The sequence below is a fragment of the Papio anubis genome, chromosome 4 (assembly GCF_008728515.1).
Source record: "Papio anubis isolate 15944 chromosome 4, Panubis1.0, whole genome shotgun sequence".
Taxonomy (NCBI): domain Eukaryota; kingdom Metazoa; phylum Chordata; class Mammalia; order Primates; family Cercopithecidae; genus Papio; species Papio anubis.
This window is the reverse complement of record NC_044979.1, coordinates 126,930,288-126,953,068: the sequence shown is the minus strand read 5'-3', so window position 1 is coordinate 126,953,068 and position 22,781 is coordinate 126,930,288. Positions and strand designations below refer to the sequence as shown.

The window sequence follows — 22,781 nt, the reverse complement described above, 5'->3', positions numbered from 1 at the left end:
ATAATTCCAAATATAGGGTATAGCGTTATGTTTTAAAACATATGTACATTTTGATAAAATTAGGGTAATTAGCATGTTCATCATCTCAAACCATTATCATTTCTTTATAGTGATAACTTTCAAGTTACTGTTTTCTAGCTATTGTAAAATAGATATGTTGTTATTATGCCATAGTTGTTAGAGTCACCCAACTGTGAATAGAACACCAGAACTTAATTTTTCTATCTAACTGTAGCTTTGAACCCAGTGAATGACCTCACTTAATCTTTTTCTTCCCAGACCCCTCTCCAGACTCTGGTAACTACCAGTCTATGCTTAACTTCTGCAAGATCAACTTTTCTATATTCCACCTATTAGTGAGCTCATGCAATATTTGTCTTTCAGTCTATGGTTTATTTCATTGAACATTATATTATCTAGGTTCACACATATTGTTACAAATGACGGCATTTTGTTTCTTTCCATAGCCAAATAGTATTCCATTGTGTATATATACCACACTTTCTTTATCTGTTTATTTATTGATGGCCACATTTTTATTTCATCTCTTGGCTACCGTGAATGGTGCTGGAGTAAACATCATAGTGCGAATATCTTTTTGACATACTGATTTTAGTTACTTTGGCTATATACCAGTAGTTCAATAATGAACCATATGTTAGCTCTATTTTTAACTTTTTGAGAAATCACCATACTTTTTTTATAACAATTGTACTAAGCTACATCCCCACCAACAGTGTCAAAGAGTTTTCCTCTCACTGCCTCCTCATGTGTTTTTGTTATATTTTGTCTTCTTGATACTAGCCACTGTTACTACAGTGGGATGGTATCTCATTGTGGCTTTAATTTTCATTTCCCGGCTGGGTGCTGTGGCTCACGCCTGTAATCTCAGCACTTTGAGAGGCCAAGGTGGGCAGATCACAAGATCAAGAGACGGAGACCATCCTGGCCAACATGGTGAAACCCCGTCTCTACTAAAAATACAAAAATTAGCTGAGTGCGGTGGCATGCGCCTGTAGTCCCAGCTACTTGGGAGGCTGAGGCAGGAGAATTGCTTGACCCCGGGAGGAGGAGGTTACAGTGAGTGAAGATTGTGCCACTGCACTCCAGCCTGGGTGATAGTGCGAGACTCTGTCTCAAAAAACAAACAAACAAAAAATTCATTTCCCTTGTAGTTAGTAATGTTGAGCATTTTGTTATAAAGCTGCCAGCCATTTGTACACTTCTTTGGGAAAATTATCTATTAAGGTATTTTGCCATTTTTAAATTGAATTATTTTGTTTTGTTGTTTGTTTGTTTGCTGGTTAGTTGTTTGAATCCTTTATATACTCTGGATATTTGTACAGTTTGCAAATGTTTGCTCCCATTCTGTAGCTTGTCTCTTTCATATTTTGTAAAGATTTGAGAAGTATTTGTAATAATTCTTCCTTAAATGTGTGTCAGACTTTGACAGTAAAGTCATTCATCCCTGGGCTTTTCCTGAGAGTCTTTACTTCCAGTTTGATCTTGTTACTAATTACTTGTCTTTTTATGTTTGCTAATTTTTCATGATTTAATCTTGGTAAGTTGTATGTCTCCACAGATTTATCTATTTTTTCACAGTTTTTCATTTTATTGACATACAGTTGATCTTAGTAGTGTCTTGTGATCCTTTGTATGTCTGTGGTAGCAGTTGTGATTTATCCCTTTTTATTTCTAGTTTTATTTATTTGAGTCTTCTCTGTTATTTTCTTAATCTACTAGGAAGTGTTGATTTTATTATTTCAAAAAACCAACTGCATCTTTCGTATTTTCTATTTTTAATTCTCTATTTTGTTTATTTTTACTTTGATTTTTGTTATTTCTTCCCTTCTACTACTTTTTTGAGATTTGTTTTGTCTTGTTTTGCTGGTGTTTATTTGAAATATCTTTTTCATGTAGGTGTTTATTGTTATAAACTTATCTCATAATTGCTTTTGCTATATCTCAAATTTTTTTGATATGTGGTATTTTCATTTTCATTTGTCTCAAGAAACTTATCGTTTTTAAATTTTTTTACTTACCCACTCATTGTTCCAGGACATGTCATTTAATTTCTATAAATTTGTATAGATTTTGCCATTCCTTCTGTTATTCATTTTTAGTTTTCTTATGTTTTGGTCAGAAAATATAGTTAATATAATTTCAATCTTTATAAATTTACTAAGACCTTTATTGTGACTTAACATATGGTCTATCCTAAAGAATATTCCATGTCCTGTCCAGAAAATTTTATATTTTGCTGATGCTGGAGGAAATGCTCGGTAAATGTCCTGTAGGTACATTTGGCATAAAGTGCAGTTTAACTCTATTTTTCTGTTTCTTTATTTTCTGTCTGGATGACTTTTTTTTGCTGAAAATGTGGTGTTGAAATTTCCTATTATTATTGTATTACAGCTAATTTCTCCCTCTAACCTTATTAATATTTGCTTTACATATTTTGATGCCTCAGTGTTTAGGACTTTTTTATTTTTAACAATTTATTTACAATTGTTATAAACTCTTGTAGTATTGACCTCTTTATTATCTTATAATGGCATTTTACAATTCTTGACTTAAAGTCAATTTTATCTAATATAAGTGTATCTACTCTTGCTCTTTCTGGGTTTTCATTTCATGGTATACCTTTTTCCATCACTTTAAGTCTATGTGTCTTTGTAGATTAAGTAACGTTTTTATAGAAAGCATATATTTGGTCCTGTTTTTTTTATCCATTCAGCCATACTTCAGTTTTTAATTGAATAATATAATCTATTTACATTCAAGGTTATTATTTATAGGTAAGGGTTTTCTACTACCATTTTGTTACTTCTTTTCTGGTTGTTCTGTAAATTTTTTTCTTTCTTCGCCTCTTCCTTTGTGGTTAAGTGATTTTCTCTAGTAGCATGTTATGATTTTATGCTATTTCTTTTAATGTATCTATAGATTTTTGTTTTACAGATAACATAATGAATGCTTAACAAAAACTCCTTATGGTTATAGCATGCTCTTTTAAACTAATAACAACTTAACTTTAATTACAAATACAAGTAATATAAAACACTCTACACTTTAACACCATCCCCCTGGCACTCTTACTTTTTGATATTTTAAATTACATCTTCTTATATTACCTATCTCTTAACCAATTGTCATAATTATTCTTGTGGCTAGTACTTTTGTATTATGTCCATACTTAAAATATAAGCAGTTTACCTACCACGATTATAGCATTATTCTGAGTTTTTTCTGTATTCCCATTAAGGCTTCTACCCATGATTTTATGATTTTAGATGTTTCTTTGTTACATGTCAATGTTTATTCCTTTTAGATTAAAGAATTGTCCTTAGCATTTTCTGTAAGACACGTCTGGTGTCAAGAAATTCCCTCGGCTTTCATTTATCTGGGAAGTCTTTATTATTTTTTGTGTTTGAAGGCTAGCTTTGGTGGGCACAGTATTCTCTTTTCTATTTTTGAGACAGGATGTCTCTGTCATCTCAGATAAAGTGCAGCAGCAAGACCATAGGTTGCTGCAGCACTGAATTCTTGGTCCCAAGTGATCCTTCCACCCCAGCCTTCCAAGTACCTGGGACGACACGGTTGTTTTAAATTATCCATAAAGCAAGACATAAATCTATGTTTCTTTAGGCTTGTTTTCTGAAGGTTTATTTTGTTCTATTGATTGAGCCATATTTCCCTGTTTTATATGCCTTATAATCTTTTTATGAGAGTTAATAATTTGCAGGAAAAAAAAAAAAAAAAAAAACCCAGGCACTTTATTCACTGTTATAGACAGGCTTACTGCAGGAATAAACTCTCACTAATCAGTGTGGTGTAGAGATGCTAGAAACTCACAAAAGCTTCCTGGGTTTTTAGTGTAAATTTTTATTCCAGTTTCTGATAAATATACTTCTCATGTATCAATTTACCCAAGAGTTTCAGCCAGTTTTGTCTCAAAAGCCTAGGGTTTCTATTTTGTTTCTCTGACTGTAACTTGCTGCCTTCAGGTCCCTGGATTACTATAGAATTTTTGCAAATCTAACACAACATGGTGCCTGCTGCTGATTTTCGCAGCCTCCATTCTGTTATCCAAATTTTGCTTCATTTATATCAGTGTTTCGAGTTGAATAAAACAGGAGTCACTACTTCAGTTAGTACAACAATTAGCTACAACGATCCAAGTTATTTCTAGTTATTCCATTTTATATGAGGTAGAAATTGTGAATTGACTGCCTTCCTTCAGATTACAGTGCACTGCACCAGATCAGGATAGAGAAAAAGCACGTGAAAAATGTCACCGAATTTTCTAGCATTTGAGGTGCAGTTTTTTTTTTTTTCATAACTAAGCATTCAGTTGGTTGCTACAGTTTCTCAGTTGATTGCTAGAATTGCCACAAAGATATTTTGTGGATATGTTGCTGCTAATCTCTTATTTCCACAGAGAACTGGGGGCCTGAAACTTCCTAGTATGCTGTCTTTCTGCCACTATCTCTTTAGAAAAAAAAGGGGGGGCTTATTTTTTAAAATTGACTCACTGAATTATTGAGGCTGACAATGCTAAATCTGAAGAGCAAAGTGGCACTGGATACTTAGGGAAGTGTTGATGTTTTAGTCTCAAGTCTAAAGTTATTATGTAACTAGGATATTTTTCCTTGGGAGAACTCAGTATTTCCTCTTAAAGCCTCCAATGGGTAAAATGAGTTTCTGCCACATTATGAGGGTAATCTGCTTTGTTCAATTGAAGAAAATGCTAAGTATTTGAATGTTAATCTCGTCAGAAAGATACCTTTACACTAACATCTAGACCGGTGTTTCACAAACAAAAAAACTTAGTACCAAAGCTTAGCCATGTTGACACATAGAATAAACCATCACAAACACTAAAACTATTGTTAGTTTCAAGTGATTACAAACCCTTCTTCAGTGAAGGGAATGGTATAGAGCTTAATGTGTTCTTTAATAGAATTTCTCTAAGTATATTCTCATATATATTCTCATAGGAAGAACTGTTGAGTCATTATGTTTCTGTTTAATGTTACTGCCCTATTTACCCATGTTTGAATTTGTCCAGAGTTTTAATCTTTTTTTCATTCTGATTAATATCATTGCACCAAGACACATCACATCACTATCTTCAAGTTCTGCTGGTGATTGGTAATTGGAAAACTGTTATTTATTTTCAAATAGAAAAGTTATAAATGTATTGCACTTTTTTATTTAAGATTGATAAACACAGACTAATAGTATATAAACAATGGGTAATCCATAGTGAGAATTGACCCATTAATATAAACATGCAGAAAAGAAATAAAAAGTGCTTAAAATAGACGTCAACTTTGAATCAAATGTAAGTGGAGTTAATAGAAAAAAATCGTTCCAAGAATCTTTACACTATTGATATTTGAGAATATCTGGATATTCAGCCAAATGTCCTAATGGAAAACAAAATTATCAACATGAAAAACAGAGGTAGTAAAAAAGATTAAAATCCTTTAAAAAAGGAGTGCTGAGAAAAACCTTTATATCACAGAAACTCACAAATATTTGATAATATTGAAAGCACAAAGGATAAAGTGTTAGACATTTATTCAGACTTTGAAAACAAAACGACAATTTTTTAAGGCATAGACTTTTCAAGGCAAGAAAAGATGCTTACTCCATAGTGTAAGTTATACAACAAAAAGTAAAGCTTTACATGGTCATTTTACAGCCAAAACTACAGTTCCAAAGAGGACTGTTTTATGGCTACAGTTTTCTCACTGTTGTCTCCATGCCATATCATTTCACATGTACTTTCTAGGTTCTGATGAGAAGTTTGAAATTATTTAATGCGATGAAAATCTGTTTTTTAACTGAAGGGTTTGAGGTTCTTTTTAGCTTATCAATGCAATGGTTAAATCATTTAATTGAGATAAAAGGCATAAATCAGGCAGTTAGCATCACTTGTCTTTCTCTCTTTTTTAATGAATTTCCAACACAAAATGTGGTAAATATAACATTACTTAGAATAGGTAAAGCATGAACATGAGTAGGTTGCCTGTTGTAAGCATTATAGAAAGAAACAAATCAGATTTTTGAAATCTCTTAAGAGAAAAAGTATCTGACAAATAAAATTTTCAGGAAACCTAATGGTAAGTGAGTAATTCTAAATTAAGATTTTGATGACACACATATACCACAACTTATTTTTCCATGCAAAAGCTTCTATTTGAGTGTGAATGTTAAGTGTGGAAAAATAATAGAATAACCTCTGTGGACTAAAAATCCAAAATGATCTTTCCTTTCCAGATTGAGATTACAATCTTGAAGACTTTCTCTTATAATTTTTTTTTTTATTTTACTGGGTGCAGTTTATGGCCTACAGTTTTTAGTTACCTAACTGTAGCCAAGATTGGAGATCATGGCAGCTTTTTAATTAAAATATTTTCCACTGATTTTGGGTGCAAATTTATTTAATGTGTTTACAGAATAGTTAATTATGAGACCTGCCCTTTTAATGTCTTTCATACTATTACTGTTGCAGGAAACTGAGGGACAGAGAGACCGACATGAAGAACAGGAGGATTGTTTATTTTAGGTATGCAACGGCTCAGTGGATTCACATTCAAAAAGCTGAGTCTTGAACAAAGACAGAGCAGGGGTTTTGTAAGAAAACTTACAGAGGCAAAACAAAAGCAGTTAATCATACAGTGACAGGTCATGTAATCTATAGCGTAACTGTTGACTTAGCATAACTTGTGGCCTTGCATAGCTAGTGACCTTGTAACTGTGTCAAAAGAAAAACAAGAACTGGCTAAATACAGACATTTGTAAAACATAATTATGCTTAAGAAACCAGGGAAAGGAGTAACAGTGAAAGAATTTGTCTTTCTCTTCTCTTTTTTCCTTCAACGTTGTTCTGGCAGTTGGTAGGGGGATGGTGTCTGAAGCCCATTCCTTTGGCCTTGGCTTTCCAGACAGTGTTGTCTTATAACTGTCCTTGAAGTGAGCTGCTAAGCAGAGGAACAGTTGTTCTTTTCTTTTTAACCCTTGCCTTTCCTGGTACTTTTCTTAGAGTGAATGAACACATTTATTTTTCAATTTCTGCCTCATTATCATCAGCACCAGAAACTCCAAGATGTCTCAAGCATAAAGTAAGGGCCCTAGAGTACACTGGCTCTTCCCATGTTCTGTGCTGGGTCTAGAATATGCTGGCAAATATTATAGTTTCTATAGTTATTAAATTTAAAAAATAAAACTGGCTGGGTGCGGTGGGTCACACCTGTAGTCCCAGCACCTTGGGAGGCTGAGGAGGGTTGATCACAAGGTCAGGAGATTGAGACCAGCCTGGCTAACATGATGAAACCCCATTCTACTGAAAATACAAAAAATTAGCCAGGTATGGCAGCACACACCTGTAGTACCAACTACTCGGGAGGCTGAGGCAGGAGAATCACTTGAACCTGGGAGTTGGAGGTTGCAGTGAGTCAAGATTGGGCACTGCACTCCAGCCTGGGTGACAAAGTGAGACTCCATCTCAAAAAAAAAAAAAAACAACAACAAAACACTAAACTAAAGATATATACTTTTGATAGGATTTAGTCAAGTTTATGACAAAGACACAGAGCATTTGAAACACTTTTGTTTGATAATGTTTTTAAAAACATATTTTTAAATTGATGCATAAAATTTATTTATCCTGTAAAATATGATGTTTTAAAGTACATTGTCAAATGTATACATTGTCAAAGCTTAATGCTAGGTACTTAGCAAGTGCTTTATCTCACATCATTGACACTTTTGTGACAAGAGTGTATAAAATTGACTGTCTTAGCATTTTTTAAAAATGCAATATTGTTGGGAACAAGCCCCCCAAAATGTAGCCATAAACTGGCCCCAAAACTGGCCATAAACAAAATCTCTGCAGCACTGTGACGTGTTCATGATGGCTATAACACCCACACTGGAAGGTTGTGGGTTTACCAGAATGAGGACAAAGAACACCTGGCCCACCCAGGGTGGAAAACTGCTTAAAGGCATTCTTAAGCCACAAACAGTAGCATGAGTGATCTGTGCCTTAAGGACATGCTCCTGCTGCAGTTAACTAGCCAACCTATTCCTCTATTTCGGCCCATCCCTTCGTTTCCCATAAGGGATACTTCTAGTTAATCCAGTTTTCCATAAGGGATACTTTTAGTTAATGGAATATCTATAGAAACAATGCTAATGACTGGCTTGCTGTTAATAAATATGTGGGTAAATTTCTGTTTGGGTCTCTCAGCTCTGAAGGCTGTGAGACCCTTGATTTCCCACTACACATCTCTATATTTCTGTGTGTGTGTCTTTAATTCCTCCAGCACCGCTGGGTTAGGGTCTCCCTAACTAAGCTGGTCTCGGCAAGTGGTGTCCATCATGGGGGTTCAAATCCAGGTTGAAGGGTTGCTGAGGGATGGTTGGAGAATGTGGAACTAGCTGGAGGACACCTAAATACTCTTAAAGCAATTTCCATGGTGAGTAAGAAGGGGAGCTTGGAAGCATCAGGGTAGCAATGGGACAGGTGTGGGCTGTGGTTCATTCCACCTTGGAACTTTTTCACACCAATGATGAGGAGGAAGCGAAGTATAATGAAGTAACAGAAGAGGTTACAGATCAGATTTATTTGCCAGCTAAAGCTAAAGCAGCAAAGGAGGGAGAGGTTCATCCCTACCCTTCTGCGCCTCCTCATTATTATTTTGAAGAAAAAGAACCTCCAGATCTTTCTTTTCTGGAGGACACTGGGGGAAAAGTAGTTGCCCCAGTGACTGTTCAAGCAGCGCCTCGAACAACTGCTCTTAGTTTTATTGAGGCAGGAATTCAGGAAGCTAGACAAGAGGGAGATTTAGAGGCTTGGCAGTTCCCTGTTAGGATACACCCCCGAGATCAACAGGGAAATATTATAGCTCCATTTGAGCCTTTTCCTTTTAAATTACTTGAAGAATTTAAACAAGCTATAAATCAGTATGGGCCAGGTTCTTCTTTTGTAATGGGACTGTTAAAGAATGTTGCTGTTTCCAGGCGAATGGTTCCTATTGACTGGGATGCTCTTACTCGAGCTTGTCTAACTCCCGCTCAGTTCTTACAGTTTAAAGCTTGGTGGGCAGATGAAGCTTCCATTCAGGCTGCCCACAATGCCCAGGCCCAACCTCGAATTAATATAACTGCAGAGTAACTTTTGGGGGTTGGTGGCTGGGCTGGTTTAGATGCACAACTGGTCATGCAGGATGATGCCATAGAACAGCTTAGAGGAGTGTGCATTAGAGCTTGGGAAAAAATCACTTCAAGTCGAGAAAAATATCCTTCCTTTAGTGCTATAAAATAGGGACCCAAATAACCATACATTGATTTTATAGCTCAGTTACAGGAGTCTCTTAAAAAGATGATTGCAGATTCAACTGCTCAGGATATAGTGTTGCAGTTATTAGCTTTTGACAATGTTAATCCCAATTGCCAGGCTGCTCTGTGACCTATCAGAGGGAAAGCACATTTAGTTGGTTATATCCAGGCCTGTGATGATATCAGAGGTAATCTGCGTAAAGCTACTCTGCTAGCACAGGCAATGGCAGGACTGAGAGTGGATAACAGAAATACTCCATTTCCTGGAGCTTGTTTTAACTGTGGGAAGCATGGTCATACTAAAAAAGAATGTAGAAAAAATCAGTGAGTCAGGCCACCAGATAGGGGAAAAAGGAAAACTGCTGAGCCTGAAATATGTCCAAAATGTAAAATAGGAAAACATTGGGCTAATCAGTGCCACTCTAAGTTTGATAAAGATGGGAACCTGATTTCAGGAAACACCATGAGAGGCCCGTCCCAGGTCCCGTTCTAAACCAGGGCATTTCCAACTCAAGCCATTCCCTCACCCCGTACAATGTCTGTCGCCCGCCACAGCCAGTAGTCCCACAGTGGATTTATGCTGCACAAAAGCTGTGAATGTTCTGCCTGGGGAACCCCTGCAAAAGGTCCCAACCAGAGTCTGTGGACCCTTGCCAGTGGGGATGATAGGATTACTTCTAGGCAGATCTAGTTTCAGTTGTACAAATACATACAGGAGTCATTGATTCAGATTACAATGGGGAAATTCAAATTGTTATATCTCCTTCTGTTCCCTGGAAAGCAGAGCCAGGAGAACGTATAGCACAGCTCCTGATTGTGCAGTATGTGGGAATGGGAAAAAGTGAAATTAAACAAACAAGAGGATTTGGAAGCACAAATAAATAAGGCAAAGCAGCTTATTGGGTAAATCAAATTACTGATAAATGTCCTACCTGTGAAATAACTATTCAGGGAAAGAAATTTAAAGGTTTGATAGATACAGGAGCAGACATTTCAATCATTTCTCTACAGCACTGGCTGTCTGCATAGCCAATTCAACCCGCTCAATTTAATGTAGTTGGAGTTGGTAAAGCCCCTGAAGTATGTCAAAGTAGTTATATTTTACATTGTGAAGGGCCTGATAGACAACCTGGAACTATTCAATCTATTATAACTTCTGTACCTATAAATTTATGGGGGGTGATTTATTACAACAATGGGGAGCACAAGTTCTAATTCCAGAACAATTATATAGCCCTCAGAGTCAACATACAATGCATTAAAAGGGGCATGTCCCTGGTATGGCACTAGAAAAAATTTTGCAAGGTTTGAAAAAACCACTTCAAGTGGAAAGACAAAGTTCCTGCCAAAGATTAGGATATCATTTTTGATGGCGGCCATTGTTAAGCCTCCAGAACCTATACCTTTAAAATGGTTAACAGATAAGCCAATTTGGATAGAACAATGGCCGCTAAGAGAAACTGGAGGTTTTAGAGAAATTAGTTACTGAACAATTAGAGAATAGGCACAGAGCTCCAACATTTTCCCCTTGGAATTCTCCAGTTTTTGTAATTAAGAAAAAATCAGGTACATGGAGAATGTTAACTGACTTAAGAGCCATCAATTCAGTTATACAACCTCTGGGAGCATTACAGCCAGGATTGCCTTCTCCTGTTATAATTCCAAAATATCGGCCTTTAATAGTCATAGATTTAAAAGACTATTTCTTTACTATCCCTTTAGCTAAGTAAGACTGTGAAAGGTTTGCATTTACAATTCTTGCAGTAAACAACCTGCAGCCTGCTAAGTGCTTTCATTGTTTCACAGATGGGTCTAGTAATGGTAAAGCTTCTTATTCTGGATCAAAAGGTAAAGTTTTCCAGACGCCCTATACTTCAGCTCAAGAAGCAGAGCTTGTAGCTGTAATTGAGGTACTGACTGCTTTTGATATGCCTATTAATGTGATTTCTGGTTCTTCATATGTGGTTCATTCCACACAGTTAATTGAAAATGCTCAGTTACAGTTTCATACAGATGAACAACTGATGACTTTATTTATCCAATTGCAAACAGCAGTTAGAAGTAGAATGCACACTTTTTGCATCACTCACATTAGGACTCATACACCTCTTGCAGGACCTTTAACTGAAGGGAATCAAATGGATGATCACCTAGTTGCCAATGCAATATCTAATGCTAGACACTTTCACAATTTAACCCATGTTAATGCCTCTGGTCTCAAATGCAGATACAGCATTACCTGGAAAGAAGCTAAAGCTATTATCCAGTGATGCCCAACTTGCCAAATGGTACATTTCTCATCTTTTACAGGAGAAGTTAATCCTCGAGGATTGGAACCTAACTCTATTTGGCAAATGCAAGTCACACATATTCCCTCATTTGGGAGACTAGCTTATGTACATGTATGTGTGGACACCTTTTCTCACTTTGTCTGGGCTGCATGCCAATCAGGAGAGTCTTCTGCCTGTGTTAAATGTCACCTTTTGCAGTGTTTTGTGGTGATGGGCATTCCAGCTTCTATTAAAACAGATAACGCCCCAGGCTATACTAACCAAGCTGTAGCTACATTTTTCTCTGTGTGGAATATTAAACACATTACTGGTATCCCATACCATTCTCAAGGACAAGCCATAGTGGAAAGAATGAATCTTTCCCTAAAACAGCAGTTGCAAAAGCAGAAAAGGGGAATTAGAGAATATGGAACCCCACAGATGCAACTAAATCTAGCATTATTAACTTTAAATTTTTTGAGCCTGCCCAAAGGCCAGATGTTATCAGCAGCTGAACAACATCTACAGAAACAGCCACAAAGACAGAAGCAGAACAACTGATTTGGTGGAGAAATCTGATAGCAAAAAGTTGGGAAATAGGTAAGATAATAATGGGGTAGAGATTATGGTTATGCTTGTGATTCTCCAGGCCAAAATCAACAGCCAATTTGTATACCATCAAGACACCTGAAACCTTTTCATGAGCCAGATTCCGGGAGGATCCTGAGGACCCACCCCTCAGTTGCAGCCATGTCGAGACTGACGCTGAGGAGAACCCCAACTGTCATGAGCAACACCCGTCGAACACAGCCACCCACCTGGGGACAGATCAAGAAGCTGTCACAGATGGAGGAAGAAAACCTGAGGAAAGCAGGACAACCAGTCACAAAGAGTAATTTAATGGTAGCTATGATAGCAGTTATCACCACTGCTGTGAGTATTCCTTCAACAAGGGCTGACACAGAGAACAATTATACTTATTGGGCATATTTATCAATCCTGGCTGGTAATAATGTCTGGATGTAATCACTCTATGACACAGTTACACATGCTTTCTGATCTCAGTATTTACCATAATAAATCTGCTCCTATAATTGAGGCATACCATTCTCATAAATCTATTTGTAAACAAAATTGAACCTGGCAAGAGTTCCTATTATCTGGAACCATGGCGGTATAGTGGCACCTCAACCTCAAATGATACGGCCCACTGTAGGAGCTAAACATTAAGGATTTGTGGAAACTATTAATAGCTCTTAATGAGATCAAAATTTGGGAAATAATAAAAAAAGCATCTAGAAGGACACTCTAAAAACTTGTCTTTGGATATTACAAAATTAAAGAACAAATATTTAAAGCACATCCAGGCACACCTGACCTTAATGCCAGGAACTGGAGTGCTTGAAGGAGCTGCAGACAGATTAGCAGCTAGTAACCCATTACAATGGATAAAAACACTTGGAAGCTCTGTGATTTCAATGATGACTGTGCTTTTAATCTGTGTTGTTTCTCTTTTATAGTCTGCAGATGTGGATCCTGACTCCTGCAAGAAGTAGCTCACTGTGACAAAGCTGCCTTTGCTTTTATCGATTTGCAAATCAAAGAAGGGGGACATGTTGGGAACAAGCCCCCCAAAACCTGGCCATAAACTGGCCCCAAAACTGGCCATAAACAAAATCTCTGCAGCACTGTGACATGCTCATGATGGCCATAACACCCACACTGGAAGGTTGTGGGTTTACCAGAATGAGGACAAGGAACACCTGGCCCACCCAGGGCAGAAAACGGCTTAAAGGCATTCTTAAGCCACAAATAATAGCATGAGCGATCTGTGCCTTAAGAACATGCCCCTGCTGCAGTTAACTAGCCCAACCTATTCCTTTATTTCGGCCCAGCCCTTCGTTTCCCATAAGGGATACTTTTAGTTAATCCCATTTCCCATAAGGGATACTTTTAGTTAATTGAGTATTTATAGAAACAATGCTAATGACTGGCTAGCTGTTAATAAATATGTGGGTAAATCTCTGGGTTCGGGGCTCTCAGCTCTGAAGGCTGTGAGACCCCTGATTTCCCACTTCACACCTCTATATTTCTGTGTGAGTGTCTTTAATTCCTCTAGTGCCACTGGGTTAGGGTCTCCCCAATCGAGCTGGTCTTGGCACAATACATCATTACTAACTATAGTCACTATTCTGTACAATAGCCCTTTTGAACTTATTTTTCCTAGCCAACTGTAATTAGGTATCTTTTCACAGACATCTCCACATACATTTCTTTCTTTAATTATCTTACAATCTGGTAACCACCACAAAACTTCTACTTTAATAACATCAAGTTGTTTAGGTAAGTGAACAACAGTGAAATTATGAGTTATTAATCTTTCTGTGCTTGGCTTACTTTAACAAATATAATTTCCTCTAGTTTCATCCGTATGATTGCAAATGACAGGATTTTCTTATTTCATGTGTATGTATATGCTCAAAATATATATAAATATATATACTAAAATATAACCCAAAATATACATATATTATATATATGTTTATACAAAAAATATATACAAACAAAAAATATATACCACATTGTCTTTATTCACTCATTGAATGATAGACACTTAGATTGATTCTATGCTATGAATCTGTGAAGAGTTCTGCAATAAATATAGAAGTGCAGATTTCTCTTCAACACATGTATTTTGTTTTGGGATTTAGACCCAGTAGTGCAATTGCAGCATCATATGGTAGTTCTACGTTAATATTTTTGAGAAATCTTCATTCTGTTTTTTATAATGGCTTTACTGATTTATATTCACACCAACAGTTTTTAAGCATTCTCTCTCCCCTATTTACTAATACTTGTTATCTTTTTCTTTTTAAGAGTCATTCTAGCAACAGTGAATTGATATCTTATCAATGTTTTGGCTTGCCTTTCCCTGAAGATAACTGACATTGAACCTTTTATTTAAAGATATCTGTTTGTCATGTGTATGTCTTTTTTTGAAAAATGTCTATTTTGGCCTTTTGCTCATTTTTAGTAGTAGTCTTCTTTGTGGTACAGTCATTTCAGTTTCTTATATATTTTGATATTCAACCTCTTGTCAGATGTATAATTTGGAAATATTTTCTCACATGTTTTTGTTGTCTTATTATTCTGTTGATTGAAAATGCTGATGTGTAATAGCTTTTTAATTTGAAATAATCTGATTTATCTATGTTTACATTTGTTCTCTAGGATTTTGAGGTTAAATCCAAAACATCATTGCCCAGACTGATGCTATAAAGCTTTAACAATATTTTTTCTTGTAGTAGTTTCAGAGTTTCAAGTCTTAAATTCAAGTTTCTAATTCATTTTAGATGAGTTCTATACATGGTATGAGATGAGGATCTTATTTTATTGTTTTCATGTGGATATAAAGTTTTCCCAACATCATTTATTGAAGAGACTTTCTTTTTGATAACTTGTCACCTTCATCTAAAAGTGATTAATTGTAAATGCATGGATTTACTTCTGGTCTCTTTATTCTGCTTCATTAACCTATTTGTTAATTTTTATGCAAGTACCATACAGTTTTGGCTACTATACCTTTGTAGGATATTTTGAAGTCTGGTAAGATAATGTTCTCAGCTGTGTTTTTTTTTTTTTTTTTTTTTTTTTAGTTTTGTTAGATTATTTTTTCAGGTTTTTTTTTTTTTTTTTTTTTTTTTTATTGCATAGTGTCTTTGTGGTACCATATAAATTTTGGAATTGTTTTTAAATGTTTCTGTGAAGAAAGTCATTGGTTTTTGATAAAGGTTGTATTATATCTGCAGATCATTTTGTGTAATACAGACATTTAACAATATTAATTATGCCAATTTACAAATAAATATCTTTGCAAGTATTTGTGTATTATTTAGTTTCTTACTTCAACAGTCTTTAGCTTATAATTGAGATCTTTAGTTTATAACATAGGAATAAAATAGTCACAGATACATCAAAAGGTGGGCCGCAGTGACGTACCTGTGGTTATTTTATTCCTGCTGCCCTCTGCTTTTTACATGGCCAGTATCTGTTCCACCCTTAGAACTGAAGAGAGATGTTGGTAGGGAGAGGCTCTTCCTTCACCTCTGGTGGAAATGATTTGTTCAGGCTCTTCATCCTCCAGATGTCAAAGCTACACTTTAATGTAGCAGCTATTGGTCACGTGTGGCTACTGAGTGCCTGGTATGTGGCTGGTCTGAACTGCGATGTGTTAGAAAGGTAAAATACAGAGTTCGTTTCAAATATTTATTTATAAATATATACATACACACTTTATTAGTAATAAGTATTTATTACATATTGAAATGATAATATTTTGAATATATTGAGTTAATTAAATTGCTACAATCATTTCCACCTGTTTCTTCTTTTTTTAAAGTTTGGCTACCAGAAAACGTAAAATTCACATGTTGCTCACATTTTATTTCAGAGGATTGCCTCCGTTTTAAAAATCCAGGCTGCCTGCTCAACAACCAGAAGCCAGGAAGGTCATAAAATCTGAATTTGTTAAATAATGGTTATTATATTCTTTTCATTTGTGAATAGCCATATATTATTTATAAATGCATGTGATCTTATACACTTGGTTAAATGCAAATGCCCTCTAGGGCGGGCCTGGCTCAGCTCAGGAAGAAGCCCTGCCTGAAAAGGCTGCAGCTTAGGTTTCACTCTGTCTTCATTCAGCCCTGTATCTGAGCACATCTTCTGCTACTCAGGGCCTGAGTGGGTGGGGCCCTAAACATTATCCAATCAGGATCGCTGGGCTGGGCACCGTCCAATCAGGCACGTAGCTGGAGCAGACAGGACGGTTTCCGGGATTTGGCGCGGCCATTGTCTTTCGCAACCGTTGGAGCTCCTGGTCTTCACTTCACTTCTCTGTGTCCTCTGCTTCTAGAGGCCCAATCTCTGTGTCCCTGTGACCTGTAGGTATTGAGAGATCCGCAGCTAAGACGCCAGGACCCCCTGGAAGCCTAGAAGTGGTGAGGGTGCCGGGTCCGACATCCCGAGAAAGGGGGAGAGGGCTGGTTGGAACCGGTAGGAAGTGGCTGTGGCGGGACGCGGGCCTCCCAGAAGTGGGCTCCAAATTCCGCGGACCTCCTCCCTCTCCTCCCCTGCCGCCACCCCCTATCCCCACCCCCACTCCCAATTCTTGGCTCAGCTCCGCCCTCAGCCCCCTTTAGCCATAAGATGGCGGCCCGGCTCACAGCAGGGACTCCGGGCGTCCTGTCTCCTCCTTGTGGAGGCGGAGGTTTCAGTGAGTCGAGATCGGGCCATCGCACTCCAGCCTGGGGGACAAGAGCGAGACTTCCTTTCAGAAAAAAAAAAAAGTCATTTTAAGGTGCATAATGAAGAAAGTCATTGGTTAGGTACGGTTACATAGTTTTCCAACTTGTATGATCGAGATGAAAATTTTCTGATAATGTAATCAGAGGTTAATTGGCAGTTTATAGTTGGTTAAGCCTAAATTTTGCTTTCTCCAATATAGTAATTGACAAAAAAATGCACTTGAGTTAGATTTTTTTTTTTTTTTTAAAGTAGGAATCCAGGGACTAGAGCCACCTCAGTCTAATTGCCTGCCATTTAATTATGTTCACACTCCACAGGGGACAGATTTTACCCTGCATTTTTCACATGTGTCCCAAACAGGGTCTCAAGTCTACCCCCCACCCCCTAATCCTTCGTCCTAACTCTGGCTTGCAGTAAAATACTAAATTTCCAGTTCCTTCTGACATTCCCAAATGCCAACTTCCCCTCCCTAATTTGCATGATCAACTGTTTGTTCTTTAGTGTACATTTTTGATACTGTGTTAATCATTATTAATCATTATGACAAAGTATTGGATGGCACTTTTTAAAACATTTGTTTTCTGTTTGTAAATATTTCTCATAAGAAGAAAGGAAAGAATAATCCACAGACACTGTATTGTAAAAAAAAGTCTGTGCCTCTTTTTCTTTTATCTTTCCTAGGCACAGAGACCTTGTCAGAATGTTTTTGGGTCATGGTTTCCCTTTGGAAACTTTATGGGGTGATGTGTCCTCAGCCATCCTTCAGTTTTTTACAGGTCCTGGGTTTCAGTACTGTCTAGGGATAAACCGAGATACCCACCATGGCTATGTCTGCTGTAATGTCTACTGACTCTCAGCTCCTAGGTCATTTTCTCCAATAGGAAAACCTGAGGTATGGAGTGTAGCCTCTTAAAGAGCAGCTGGATGCTCTAGGGCTGAGTGGAATCTCCTGGTGTACTATTTTTTTGAAAAGCTAACCCCTTGAGACATTAAGATTGTCTTCAAGCCAGATTCCATTTCTTGTAGACACATTGCTGGTCAGATAATCAGATGCTGGTATTGAGGGGAAAACACCAATAATTTTTGCTCCCTGGATTCTGTATGGGGGCAGAAAAATTGTGAAAGAAGTACAACAGAGGAAAAATAGTGAAAGACAAATAGTGAAAAATTTGTGAAAGAAAAAACAGTATTCCAAAAAACGAACAAAAACTGACCCCAGTGAGATGGTTCAATAACTTGTAAAATGCAAAGTAAGATGCACCTGGGGCATAGTGCAGTGTCTCCTGAGAGACAGGTTATTGAGCACTTAAGTGAGCAGGATGGGGGGGAGAATCTCTTGAGCGATTGGATGGCCTGACTTGACACATGATTCAGACACATCTGCTTTTTAATCAGCACTGCCACACCATAAATTTGTCACTGTGAAAATATTTGTTTACTTATTTTGACCCTCAGTTTTGTTTTTTGCTTTTTTTTTTTTTTTTACCTGAGACCGAGTCTTGCTCTGTCACCCAGGTTAGAGTGCAGTGGTGGGCTCTCAGCTCACAGCAACCTCCAACTCCTGGGTTCAAGCGATTCTCGTGCCTCAACCTCCAAAGTAGCTGGGATTACCAGTGCACACCACCATGCCCAGCTAATTTTTGTATTTTTAGTAGAGACTGGGTTTCATCATGTTGGCCAGGTTGGTCTCAAACTCCTGACCTCAGGTAATCCACCCACCTCAGCCTCCCAAAGTGCTGGGATTATAGTCGTGAACCACTGTACCCAGCCTGACTTCAGTTTTTAAACTGTAAATTGCATTTTATTAGTAGGGTTTGACAGGTAGAAAAAAAAATTACAAAGGACATAAAAGAGGTGGGTTTAAAAAAAATTAATATGTAATCATATATTGCATTTGTTAATAATTCTCATTTACCTTTTTCTTTCCCAGAGTGAGTTTAACAATTTTCTCAGGTGTGCTTTTTATGGCTGAGTGATTTCAAACAGAATTTCAAGGCTTAGCTTTTAGATTACTAGCCACCAAGGAAAATTATAGGCAAAATCACTCTTTCATTTTGGTTTTAGAAAATGAATACATTTCCCCATCCTGGCTAACATGGTGAAACCCCGTCTCTACTAAAAATACAACCTGGGATGTAGAACTTGCAGTGAGCCAAGATCACGCCACTGCACTACAGCCTGGGTGACAGAGCAAGACTCTGTCTCAAAAAAAAAAAAAGAAAAGAAAAGAAAATTAATACATTTCCACAAGAAAATGTTGTAGTTAATTGGTGAGTTTCATAGATTCATGAAAACATCAGCTTCTTTTTTTGCAGGGTACGTTTGTGACACTGACTATCTCTGCTCTATATCCTGTTATTTTGATTTCTGAGTTTCATGCTAAATTTTATGAGGTGAAACTTGGTACCTCTTAGAAGTGTTCCCATATGACTAGTTGTTTGCTACATGATTATTAATGGAAATAATAAAATACATTTATTATCTGAAAGGAATAAATACTTTTACTTTTCTTATTGAGGTGTGAAATGTAAGCAGCTTATAAATTCCTTCCCTTTATAGTAACACCATGTTTGAGTAATTGTGCTGGATTTTTCAAACACTTAGTTTCAAAAACCAAGTGAGTACCTTTGACATGGAAATCAAAGCTTTAGCCTGGTGACTCCAAGCTAGGGTTAATATTGATCCTGCAAAAGGATGTTATTAAAGGTCCAGTTAATTCTTTCTAGGAGGCCTCCCCTGCAGGTGTCCCAGCCTGCTCACCCCAGCCGTGAAAGAAACCTTTATACGGAGAACCTACAGAGCCCTAGAAAGCTGGGGACCCACAGGCAGTTGCAGTTAAAGTTAAGATGGAAGGGGATTTGGAGGGTTTTACTGAAGATAAAGTTGTTACTGTTTTGAGGCAGTTTCTAAACATTGTAAAATAAAACAAAGTTAGATTTATGTAAAAAATTTGATTTCCAAAGAAGCATTGCAACAGGAGGAAGTGCCAACTATAAGATCTTTAAGGGGCCGGGCGCGGTGGCTCAAGCCTGTAATCCCAGCACTTTGGGAGGCCGAGACGGGCGGATCACGAGGTCAGGAGATCGAGACCATCCTGGCTAACACGGTGAAACCCCGTCTCTATTAAGAAATACAAAAACTAGCCGGACGGCGAGGTGGCGGGCGCCTGTAGTCCCAACTACTTGGGAGGCTGAGGCCGGAGAATGGCGTGAACCGGGCTGAGGGCTTGCAGTGAGCTGAGATCCGGCCACTGCAGTCCCAGCCTGGGTGATGAAGCTGAGACTCCGTCTCAAAAAAAAAAAAAAAAAAAAGATCTTTAAGGACTGCAAAGTCTCGGCAGACAAGGGCTTTCTTTTATAGGGAGGAGCAAACAAAGATTAAAGAGGGGATGGGGGCCAGGCACCGTGGCTCACGCCTGTAATCCCAGCACTTTGGGAGGCCCAGGTGGGCAGATCACAATGTCAGGAGATCAAGGCCATCCTGGCTAACATGGTGAAACCCCATCTCTACGAAAAATACAAAAAATGACCCGGGCGTGGTGGTGGGCACCTGTAGTCCCAGCTACTCGGGAGGCTGAGGCAGGAGAATGGCATGAACCCGGGAGGCGGAGCTTGCAGTGAGTTGAGATTGCGCCACTGCACTCTAACCTGGGTGACAGAGCGAGACTCCGTCTCAAAGAATAATGGTAATAAAATAAAAAGAAGGTGGGAAGGGAATGGAAAATGCAGGGTGAAAATAATTAGATTTTAGATCAGAACAGTTTTTACCCTGAACTCAGCATGTTCTTAAAAGGGACATAAAATGGGGTTCTGTGTTGGCTCAGACTGAGGGTAGCTCAAAGTTCAGAAGCTTGTGGGAAGGGGATAAACTTTGATTAAGAAGTATTTTATTCTGACCACTGAAGACAAATCCAACTGATTTTTTAATTAGAAAAAGAAGACTTGGAGAGTTCATGTCTGGCTATGTGATAAGTAAGACGAGAGAGTACTTAAACCATCTAAGTCAAAATGGGAAGGTTGTTTTTTTCTGTAAACTGTTCCTGAAGAACACAAAGAGTGGATAATTTTATTAATCACAGCTGTTTACCAGGATTATCTACGTGCTTCATCTTTCACCATTCCTTTTTTTCTCCTGTACATTTCTTCCATTTGACTTATTTTATTTTTTGAGACAGAGTCTTGCTGTCTTGCCCAGGCTGGAGCGCAATGGCATAATCTTGGCTCACTGCAACCTCTGCCTCCTGGGTTCAAGCAATTCTCCTGCCTCAGCCTCCTGAGTAGCTGGGATTACAGGTGCTCACCACCATGCCCAGCTAATTTTGTATTTTTAATAGAGACAGGGTTTCACCATATTGGCCAGGCTCAAACTCCTGACCTCAAGTCAGTCACCCACCTCAGCCTCCCAGAGTGCTGTGATTACAAGCATGAGCCACCACACTTAGCCTATACATTAGATTTGTAAAGTATATTCATTTGAGTCTAGCAAGTGAAGAAATTTTTTATTTTTGTTTCTTTCAGTTATGTGTTCTCATTATGCCCAAGATCGTAAGAGCAAGGCATAAAGGCTTCTTTCCAAAAAGTGATACCGAGAAGATATGGAAAATGTGGACATAAAAATTTACAGTAAAGACATAAAAATTTTACTGTAAAAGTGTGGATGAGTGTAAGGTGCACAACCGAGGTTATAATGAACTTAGCAAATGTTTGACAACTACTCAGAACAGAATATTTCAATGTGATAAATATATGAAAGTCTTTCATATATTTTTAAATTCAAAGTCATAAGACATCCTGACAAGAAACCTTTCAAATGTATAGAATGTGGCAAATCATTTTGCATGTTTTCACACCTAATATGACATAAAAGCATTCACACTAGAGATAATTCCTACAAATGTGAGGCATGTGGTCGTTTTTAACTGGTTATCACAGCTTATTAAACATAAGAATTCATACAGAAGAGAAACCCTACAAATGTGAAGAATGTGACAAAGCCTTTAACCAATCCTCAACCCTTATTAGACAAGAAAATTCATACTAAAGAGAAATCCTACAAATGTTAAATACGTGGCAAAGGTTTTAGTGTATTCTTGATCCTTAATAAACATAAGATAATTCATACTGGAGACAAACCCTTCTATGTGATGAATGTCACAAAGCCTTTAACCAGTTCTCAACCCTAACTAACCATAAGAGACTTCATACTGGAGAGAAACCCTACAAATGTAAAGAATGTGGCAAAGGTTTTAACCAGTTTTCACACCTTACTAAACATAAGAAAACTCATACTGAAAAGAAGTCCTGCAAGTGTGAAGAATGTGGTAAAGCTTTTAACCAGTTTGCAAACCTCATTAAACATAAAACAATTCATACTGGAGAGAAATCCTACAATATGAAGAATGATGCAAAGCTTTTACCCAGTCCTCAAACCTTACTGAACATATGAGAAATCGTACAGGACAGAAACCCTACAAATGCGAAGAATGTGGCAAAGGTTTTAATGGGCCCTCCTACCTTACATGACATAAGAGAATTCATATTAGAAAGAATATCTACAAATGTGAAGAATGTGGCAAAAGCTTTAGTGTATTCTCAACCTTTACTAATCATAAAGCAATTCATACTGGAGAGAAATCTTACAAATGTGATGAATGTGGCAATATTTTTTAACTAGCCTGCAACTCTTGCTGATCATAAGAAAATTCATACAGGAGAAAAACACTACAAATGTGACAAATATGGCAAAGCTTTTAACTGTTCCTCAAACCTTACTAGACATAAAAAAATTCATATTGATGAGAAACTCTACAAACCTAAAAGATATGACAGTGATTTTGACAACACCTCCAACTTTTCT

General features: G+C 37.5%; 2 long non-coding RNA genes across 2 annotated transcripts; both read left to right on the top strand.

Moving 5' to 3' along the window:
• The first annotated feature begins 1,935 nt into the window (after positions 1–1,935).
• On the top strand, positions 1,936–12,717 carry LOC116274544. Its single transcript, XR_004183298.1, has 3 exons — positions 1,936–6,574; positions 8,334–8,486; positions 12,268–12,717. It is a non-coding gene; the product is annotated as an uncharacterized LOC116274544 (long non-coding RNA).
• A 3,473-nt stretch (positions 12,718–16,190) lies between these two features.
• Positions 16,191–22,552, top strand: LOC103882801. Its single transcript, XR_001900677.3, has 2 exons — positions 16,191–16,618; positions 21,443–22,552. It is a non-coding gene; the product is annotated as an uncharacterized LOC103882801 (long non-coding RNA).
• Positions 22,553–22,781: the final 229 nt, after the last annotated feature.